Here is a 10,719-nt window from a genome sequence, read left to right on the forward strand (position 1 = left end):
TGACAGGTATTAGAGAGAGTGACCACCTGACTGACAGGGATTAGAGAGAGTGACCACCTCACTGACAGGGATTAGAGGGAGAGTGACCACGTCACTGACAGGAATTAGAGAGAGAGTGACCACCTCACTGACAGGGATTAGAGAGAGTGACCACCTCACTGACAGGGATTGGAGCGAGTGACCACCTAACTGAAAGGGGTTAGAGAGAGTGACCACCTCACTGACAGGGATTAGAGAGAGTGACCACCTCACTGACAGGGATTAGAGAGAGGGACTACCTCACTGACAGGGATTAGAGAGAGAGTGACCACCTCACTGACAGGGATTAGAGAGAGTGTCCACCTCACTGACAGGGATTAGAGAGAGAGTGACCATTTTACTGATAGGGATTAGAGAGAGAGTAAACACCTCACTGACAGGGATTAGAGAGAGAGTGACCACCTCACTGACAGGGATTAGAGAGAGTGACCACCTCACTGACAGGGAGAAGAGAGAGTGACCACGTCACTGACAGGGATTAGAGAGAGTGACCACCTCACTGACAGGGTTTAGAGAGAGTGACTACCTCACTGACAGGGATTAGAGAGAGAGTGACCACCTCACTGACAGGGATTAGAGAGAGTGTCCACCTCACTGACAGGGATTAGAGAGAGAGTGACCATTTTACTGACAGGTATTAGAGAGAGAGTGACCACCTCACTGACAGGGATTAGAGAGAGTGACCACCTCACTGACAGGGATTAGAGGGAGAGTGACCACCTCACTGACAGGAATTAGAGAGAGAGTGACCACCTCACTGATAGGGATTAGAGAGAGTGACCACCTCACTGACAGGGATTAGAGAGAGTGACCACCTCACTGACAGGGATTAGAGAGAGTGACCACCTCACTGACAGGGATTGGAGCGAGTGACCACCTCACTGACAGGGGTTAGAGAGAGTGACCACCTCACTGACAGGGATTAGAGAGAGTGACCACCTCACTGACGGGGATTAGAGAGAGTGACTACCTCACTGACAGGGATTAGAGAGAGTGACCACCTCACTGACAGGGATTAGAGAGAGTGACCACCTCACTGACAGGGATTGGAGCGAGTGACCACCTCACTGACAGGGGTTAGAGAGAGTGACCACCTCACTGACAGGGATTAGAGAGAGTGACCACCTCACTGACAGGGATTAGAGAGAGTGACTACCTCACTGACAGGGATTAGAGAGAGTGTCCACCTCACTGACAGGGATTAGAGAGAGAGTGACCATTTTACTGATAGGGATTAGAGAGAGAGTGAACACCTCACTGACAGGGATTAGAGAGAGAGTGACCACCTCACTGACAGGGATTATAGAGAGTGACCACCTCACTGACAGGGAGAAGAGAGAGTGACCACGTCACTGACAGGGATTAGAGAGAGTGACCACCTCACTGACAGGGTTTAGAGAGAGTGACTACCTCACTGACAGGGATTAGAGAGAGAGTGACCACCTCACTGACAGGGATTAGAGAGAGTGTCCACCTCACTGACAGGGATTAGAGAGAGAGTGACCACCTCACTGACAGGAATTAGAGAGAGTGACCACCTCACTGACAGGAATTAGATAGAGTGACCATCTCACAGACAGGGATTAGAGAGAGTGACCACCTCACTGACAGGGATTAGAGAGAGTGACCAGCTCACTGACAAATATTAGAGAGAGTGACCACCTCACAGACAGGTATTTGAGAGAGTGACAACCTCACTGACAGGGATTAGAGAGAGAGTGACCACCTCACTGACAGGGATTAGAGAGAGTGTCCACCTCACTGACAGGGATTAGAGAGAGAGTGACCATTTTACTGATAGGGATTAGAGAGAGAGTAAACACCTCACTGACAGGGATTAGAGAGAGAGTGACCACCTCACTGACAGGGATTAGAGAGAGTGTCCACCTCACTGACAGGAATTAGATAGAGTGACCACCTCACTGACAGGGATTAGAGAGAGTGACCACCTCGCTGACAGGGATTAGAGAGAGTGACCAGCTCACTGACAGGGATTAGAGAGAGAGTGACCATTTTACTGATAGGGATTAGAGAGAGAGTAAACACCTCACTGACAGGTATTAGAGAGAGAGTGACCACCTCACAAACAGGGATTAGAGAGAGTGACCATCTCACGGACAGGGAGAAGAGTGACCATCTCACTGACAGGGATTAGAGAGGGTGACCACCTCACTGACAGGGATTAGAGAGAGTGTCCACCTCACTGACAGGGATTAGAGAGAGTGACCACCTCACTGACAGGGTTTAGAGAGAGTGTCCACCTCACTGACAGGGATTAGAGAGAGTGACCACCTCACTGACAGGGATTAGAGACAGTGACCAGCTCACTGACAGGGATTAGAGAGCGAGTGACCACCTCACTGACAGGGATTAGAGAGTGTGACCACCTCACTGACAGGGATTAGAGACAGTGACCAGCTCACTGACAGGGATTAGAGAGAGTGACCACCTCACTGACAGGGATTAGAGAGAGTGACCAGCTCACTGACAGGGATTAGAGAGCGAGTGACCACCTCACTGACAGGGATTAGAGAGAGTGACCACCTCACTGACAGGGATTAGAGACAGTGACTACCTCACTGACAGGGATTAGAGAGAGTGACCATTTTACTGACAGGGAATAGAGAGAGAGAGACCATTTTACTGACAGGGGTTAGAGAGAGAGTGAACACCTCACTGACAGTGATTAGAGAGAGAGTGACCACCTCACTGACAGGGATTAGAGACAGTGACCACATCACTGACAGGGATTAGGGAGAGTGACCACCTCACTGACAGGAATTAGATAGAGTGACCACCTCACTGACAGGGATTAGAGAGAGTGACCACCTCACTGACAGGGATTAGAGAGAGTGACCACCTCACTGACAGGGATTAGAGAGAGTGACCAGCTCACTGACAAATATTAGAGAGAGTGACCACCTCACAGACAGGTATTTGAGAGAGTGACAACCTCACTGACAGGGATTAGAGAGAGAGTGACCACCTCACTGACAGGGATTAGAGAGAGTGTCCACCTCACTGACAGGGATTAGGGACAGTGACCAGCTCACTGACAGGGGTTAGAGAGAGTGACCACCTCACTGACAGGGATTAGAGACAGTGACCAGCTCACTGACAGGGATTAGAGAGAGTGACCACCTCACTGACAGGGATTAGAGAGAGAGTGACCACCTCACTGACAGGGATTAGAGAGCGAGTGACCACCTCACAGACAGGGATTAGAGAGAGTGTCCACCTCACTGACAGGGATTAGAGAGAGAGTGACCACCTCACTGACAGGGATTAGAGAGAGTGTCCACCTCACTGACAGGGAATAGAGAGAGAGAGACCATTTTACTGACAGGGGTTAGAGAGAGAGTGAACACCTCACTGACAGTGATTAGAGAGAGAATGACCACCTCACTGACAGGGATTAGAGAGAGTGACCACCTCACTGACAGGAATTAGATAGAGTGACCACCTCACTGACAGGGATTAGAGAGAGTGACCACCTCACTGACAGGGATTAGAGAGAGTGACCAGCTCACTGACAAATATTAGAGAGAGTTACCACCTCACAGACAGGTATTTGAGAGAGTGACAACCTCGCTGACAGGGATTAGAGAGAGAGTGACCACCTCACTGACAGGGATTAGAGAGAGTGTCCACCTCACTGACAGGGATTAGAGAGCGAGTGACCACCTCATTGACAGGGATTAGAGAGAGTGTCCACCTCACTGACAGGGATTAGAGAGAGAGTGACCACCTCACTGACAGGGATTAGAGAGAGTGTCCACCTCACTGACAGGGAATAGAGAGAGAGAGACCATTTTACTGACAGGGATTAGAGAGAGAGTGAACACCTCACTGACAGTGATTAGAGAGAGAATGACCACCTCACTGACAGGGATTAGAGAGAGTGACCACCTCACTGACAGGAATTAGATAGAGTGACCAGCTCACTGACAAATATTAGAGAGAGTGACTACCTCACTGACAGGGATTAGAGAGAGTGACAACCTCACTGACAGGGATTAGAGAGAGTGACCACCTCACTGACAGGGAGAAGAGTGACCATCTCACTGACAGGGATTAGAGAGAGTGACCACCTCACTGACAGGGATTAGAGAGAGAGTGACCACCTCAATGACAGGGATTAGAGAGAGTGACCACCTCACTAACAGGGATTAGAGAGAGTGACCACCTCACTGACAGGGAGAAGAGTGACCATCTCACTGACAGGGATTAGAGAGAGTGACCACCTCACTGACAGGGATTAGAGAGAGAGTGACCACCTCACTGACAGGGATTAGAGAGAGTGACCACCTCACTGACAGGGATTAGAGAGAGAGTGACCATCTCACTGACAGGGATTAGAGAGAGTGTCCATCTCACTGACAGGGATTAGAGAGAGAGTGATCATTTTACTGACAGGGATTAGAGAGAGTGACCACCTCACTGACAGGGATTAGAGAGAGTGACCACCTCACTGACAGGGATTAGAGAGAGAGTGACCACCTCACTGACAGGGATTAGAGAGAGTGACCACCTCACTGACAGGAATTAGATAGAGTGACCACCTCACTGACAGGGATTAGAGAGAGTGACCACCTCACTGACAGGGATTAGAGAGAGTCACCAGCTCACTGACAAATATTAGACAGAGTGACCACCTCACAGACAGCTATTTGAGAGAGTGACAACCTCACTGACAGGGATTAGAGAGAGAGTGACCACCTCACTGACAGGGATTAGAGAGAGTGTCCACCTCACTGACAGGGATTAGAGAGCGAGTGACCACCTCACTGACAGGGATTAGAGAGAGTCTCCACCTCACTGACAGGGATTAGAGAGAGAGTGACCACCTCACTGACAGGGATTAGAGAGAGTGTCCACCTCACAGACAGGGAATAGAGAGAGAGAGACCATTTTACTGACAGGGATTAGAGAGAGAGTGAACACCTCACTGACAGTGATTAGAGAGAGAATGACCACCTCACTGACAGGGATTAGAGAGAGTGACCACCTCACTGACAGGAATTAGATAGAGTGACCAGCTCACTGACAAATATTAGAGAGAGTGACTACCTCACTGACAGGGATTAGAGATAGTGTCCACCTCACTGACAGGGATTAGAGAGAGTGACCACCTCACTGACAGGGATTAGAGAGAGTGACCACCTCACTGACAGGGAGAAGAGTGACCATCTCACTGACAGGGATTAGAGAGAGTGACCACCTCACTGACAGGGATTAGAGAGAGAGTGACCACCTCACTGACAGGGATTAGAGAGAGTGACCACCTCACTGACAGGGATTAGAGAGAGTGACCACCTCACTGACAGGGAGAAGAGTGACCATCTCACTGACAGGGATTAGAGAGAGTGACCACCTCACTGACAGGGATTAGAGAGAGAGTGATCACCTCACTGACAGGGATTAGAGAGAGTGACCACCTCACTGACAGGGATTAGAGAGAGAGTGACCACCTCACTGACAGGGATTAGAGAGAGTGTCCACCTCACTGACAGGGATTAGAGAGAGAGTGATCATTTTACTGACAGGGATTAGAGAGAGTGACCACCTCACTGACAGGGATTAGAGAGAGTGACCACCTCACTGACAGGGATTAGAGAGAGAGTGACCACCTCACTGACAGGGATTAGAGAGAGTGACCACCTCACTGACAGGAATTAGATAGAGTGACCACCTCACTGACAGGGATTAGAGAGAGTGACCACCTCACTGACAGGGATTAGAGAGAGTCACCAGCTCACTGACAAATATTAGACAGAGTGACCACCTCACAGACAGGTATTTGAGAGAGTGACAACCTCACTGACAGGGATTAGAGAGAGTGTCCACCTCACTGACAGGGATTAGAGAGAGAGTGACCATTTTACTGATAGGGATTAGAGAGAGAGTAAACACCTCACTGACAGGGATTACAGAGAGAGTGACCACCTCACTGACAGGGATTAGAGAGAGTGACCACCTCACTGACAGGAATTAGAGAGAGTGACCACCTCACTGACAGGGATTACAGAGAGTGACCACCTCACTGACAGGAATTAGATAGAGTGACCACCTCACTGACAGGGATTAGAGAGAGTGACCACCTCACTGACAGGGATTAGAGAGAGTGACCAGCTCACTGACAAATATTAGAGAGAGTGACCACCTCACAGACAGGGGTTAGAGAGAGTGACAACCTCACTGACAGGGATTAGAGAGAGAGTGACCACCTCACTGACAGGGATTAGAGAGAGTGCCCACCTCACTGACAGGGATTAGAGAGAGAGTGACCACCTCACTGACAGGGATTAGAGAGAGAGTAAACACCTCACTGACAGGGATTAGAGAGAGAGTGACCACCTCACTGACAGGGATTAGAGAGAGTGACCACCTCACTGACAGGGAGAAGAGTGACCATCTCACTGACAGGGATTAGAGAGAGTGACCACCTCACTGACAGGGTTAGAGAGAGTGACCAGCTCACTGACAAATATTAGAGAGAGTGACCACCTCACAGACAGGTATTTGAGAGAGTGACCACCTCACTGACAGGGATTAGAGAGAGAGTGACCACCTCCCTGACAGGGATTAGAGAGAGTGATCATTTTACTGACAGGGATTAGAGAGAGTGTCCACCTCACAGACAGGGAATAGAGAGAGAGAGACCATTTTACTGACAGGGATTAGAGAGAGAGTGAACACCTCACTGACAGTGATTAGAGAGAGAATGACCACCTCACTGACAGGGATTAGAGAGAGTGACCACCTCACTGACAGGAATTAGATAGAGTGACCAGCTCACTGACAAATATTAGAGAGAGTGACTACCTCACTGACAGGGATTAGAGATAGTGTCCACCTCACTGACAGGGATTAGAGAGAGTGACCACCTCACTGACAGGGATTAGAGAGAGTGACCACCTCACTGACAGGGAGAAGAGTGACCATCTCACTGACAGGGATTAGAGAGAGTGACCACCTCACTGACAGGGATTAGAGAGAGAGTGACCACCTCACTGACAGGGATTAGAGAGAGTGACCACCTCACTGACAGGGATTAGAGAGAGTGACCACCTCACTGACAGGGAGAAGAGTGACCATCTCACTGACAGGGATTAGAGAGAGTGACCACCTCACTGACAGGGATTAGAGAGAGAGTGATCACCTCACTGACAGGGATTAGAGAGAGTGACCACCTCACTGACAGGGATTAGAGAGAGAGTGACCACCTCACTGACAGGGATTAGAGAGAGTGTCCACCTCACTGACAGGGATTAGAGAGAGAGTGATCATTTTACTGACAGGGATTAGAGAGAGTGACCACCTCACTGACAGGGATTAGAGAGAGTGACCACCTCACTGACAGGGATTAGAGAGAGAGTGACCACCTCACTGACAGGGATTAGAGAGAGTGACCACCTCACTGACAGGAATTAGATAGAGTGACCACCTCACTGACAGGGATTAGAGAGAGTGACCACCTCACTGACAGGGATTAGAGAGAGTCACCAGCTCACTGACAAATATTAGACAGAGTGACCACCTCACAGACAGGTATTTGAGAGAGTGACAACCTCACTGACAGGGATTAGAGAGAGTGTCCACCTCACTGACAGGGATTAGAGAGAGAGTGACCATTTTACTGATAGGGATTAGAGAGAGAGTAAACACCTCACTGACAGGGATTACAGAGAGAGTGACCACCTCACTGACAGGGATTAGAGAGAGTGACCACCTCACTGACAGGAATTAGAGAGAGTGACCACCTCACTGACAGGGATTACAGAGAGTGACCACCTCACTGACAGGAATTAGATAGAGTGACCACCTCACTGACAGGGATTAGAGAGAGTGACCACCTCACTGACAGGGATTAGAGAGAGTGACCAGCTCACTGACAAATATTAGAGAGAGTGACCACCTCACAGACAGGGGTTAGAGAGAGTGACAACCTCACTGACAGGGATTAGAGAGAGAGTGACCACCTCACTGACAGGGATTAGAGAGAGTGCCCACCTCACTGACAGGGATTAGAGAGAGAGTGACCACCTCACTGACAGGGATTAGAGAGAGAGTAAACACCTCACTGACAGGGATTAGAGAGAGAGTGACCACCTCACTGACAGGGATTAGAGAGAGTGACCACCTCACTGACAGGGAGAAGAGTGACCATCTCACTGACAGGGATTAGAGAGAGTGACCACCTCACTGACAGGGTTAGAGAGAGTGACCAGCTCACTGACAAATATTAGAGAGAGTGACCACCTCACAGACAGGTATTTGAGAGAGTGACAACCTCACTGACAGGGATTAGAGAGAGTGTCCACCTCACTGACAGGGATTAGAGAGAGTGATCATTTTACTGACAGGGATTAGAGAGAGTGTCCACCTCACTGACAGGGAATAGAGAGAGAGTGAACACCTCACTGACAGTGATTAGAGAGAGAATGACCACCTCACTGACAGGGATTAGAGAGAGTGACCACCTCACTGACAGGAATTAGAGAGAGAGTGACCATTTTACTGACAGGGATTAGAGAGAGAGTGAACACCTCACTGACAGTGATTAGAGAGAGAATGACCACCTCACTGACAGGGATTAGAGAGAGTGACCACCTCACTGACAGAGATTAGAGAGAGTAACCAGCTCACTGACAAATATTAGAGAGAGTGACCACCTCACAGACAGGTATTTGAGAGAGTGACAACCTCACTGACAGGGATTCGAGAGAGAGTGACCACCTCACTGACAGGGATTAGAGAGAGTGACCACCTCACTGACAGGAATTAGAGAGAGAGTGACCATTTTACTGACAGGGATTAGAGAGAGAGTGAACACCTCACTGACAGGGATTAGAGAGAGAATGACCACCTCACTGACAGGGATTAGAGAGAGTGACCACCTCACTGACAGGAATTAGATAGTGACCAGCTCACTGACAAATATTAGAGAGAGTGACTACCTCACTGACAGGGATTAGAGAGAGTGACCACCTCACTGACAGGGATTAGAGAGAGTGACCACCTCACTGACAGGGAGAAGAGTGACCATCTCACTGACAGGGATTAGAGAGAGTGACCACCTCACTGACAGGGATTAGAGAGAGAGTGACCACCTCACTGACAGGGATTAGAGAGAGTGACCACCTCACTGACAGGGTTTAGAGAGAGTGACCACCTCACTGACAGGGAGAAGAGTGACCATCTCACTGACAGGGATTAGAGAGAGTGACCACCTCACTGACAGGGATTAGAGAGAGAGTGACCACCTCACTGACAGGGATTAGAGAGAGTGACCACCTCACTGACAGGGATTAGAGAGAGAGTGACCACCTCACTGACAGGGATTAGAGAGAGTGTCCACCTCACTGACAGGGATTAGAGAGAGAGTGATCATTTTACTGACAGGGATTAGAGAGAGTGACCACCTCACTGACAGGGATTAGAGAGAGTGACCACCTCACTGACAGGGATTAGAGAGAGAGTGACCACCTCACTGACAGGGATTAGAGAGAGTGACCACCTCACTGACAGGAATTAGATAGAGTGACCACCTCACTGACAGGGATTAGAGAGAGTGACCACCTCACTGACAGGGATTAGAGAGAGTCACCAGCTCACTGACAAATATTAGACAGAGTGACCACCTCACAGACAGGTATTTGAGAGAGTGACAACCTCACTGACAGGGATTAGAGAGAGTGTCCACCTCACTGACAGGGATTAGAGAGAGAGTGACCATTTTACTGATAGGGATTAGAGAGAGAGTAAACACCTCACTGACAGGGATTAGAGAGAGAGTGACCACCTCACTGACAGGGATTAGAGAGAGTGACCACCTCACTGACAGGAATTAGAGAGAGTGACCACCTCACTGACAGGGATTAGAGAGAGTGACCACCTCACTGACAGGAATTAGATAGAGTGACCACCTCACTGACAGGGATTAGAGAGAGTGACCACCTCACTGACAGGGATTAGAGAGAGTGACCAGCTCACTGACAAATATTTGAGAGAGTGACCACCTCACAGACAGGGGTTAGAGAGAGTGACAACCTCACTGACAGGGATTAGAGAGAGAGTGACCACCTCACTGACAGGGATTAGAGAGAGTGCCCACCTCACTGACAGGGATTAGAGAGAGAGTGACCATTTTACTGATAGGGATTAGAGAGAGTGACCACCTCACTGACAGGGATTAGAGAGAGTGACCACCTCACTGACAGGGAGAAGAGTGACCATCTCACTGACAGGGATTAGAGAGAGTGACCACCTCACTGACAGGGATTAGAGAGAGTGACCAGCTCACTGACAAATATTAGAGAGAGTGACCACCTCACAGACAGGTATTTGAGAGAGTGACAACCTCACTGACAGGGATTAGAGAGAGAGTGACCACCTCACTGACAGGGATTAGAGAGAGTGTCCACCTCACTGACAGGGATTAGAGAGCGAGTGACCACCTCACTGACAGGGATTAGAGAGAGTGACCAGCTCACTGACAAATATTAGAGAGAGTGACCACCTCACAGACAGGGGTTAGAGAGAGTGACAACCTCACTGACAGGGATTAGAGAGAGAGTGACCACCTCACTGACAGGGATTAGAGAGAGTGCCCACCTCACTGACAGGGATTAGAGAGAGAGTGACCACCTCACTGACAGGGATTAGAGAGAGAGTAAA

Source organism: Scyliorhinus torazame, chromosome 22 (assembly GCF_047496885.1).
Source record: "Scyliorhinus torazame isolate Kashiwa2021f chromosome 22, sScyTor2.1, whole genome shotgun sequence".
Classification (NCBI taxonomy): domain Eukaryota; kingdom Metazoa; phylum Chordata; class Chondrichthyes; order Carcharhiniformes; family Scyliorhinidae; genus Scyliorhinus; species Scyliorhinus torazame.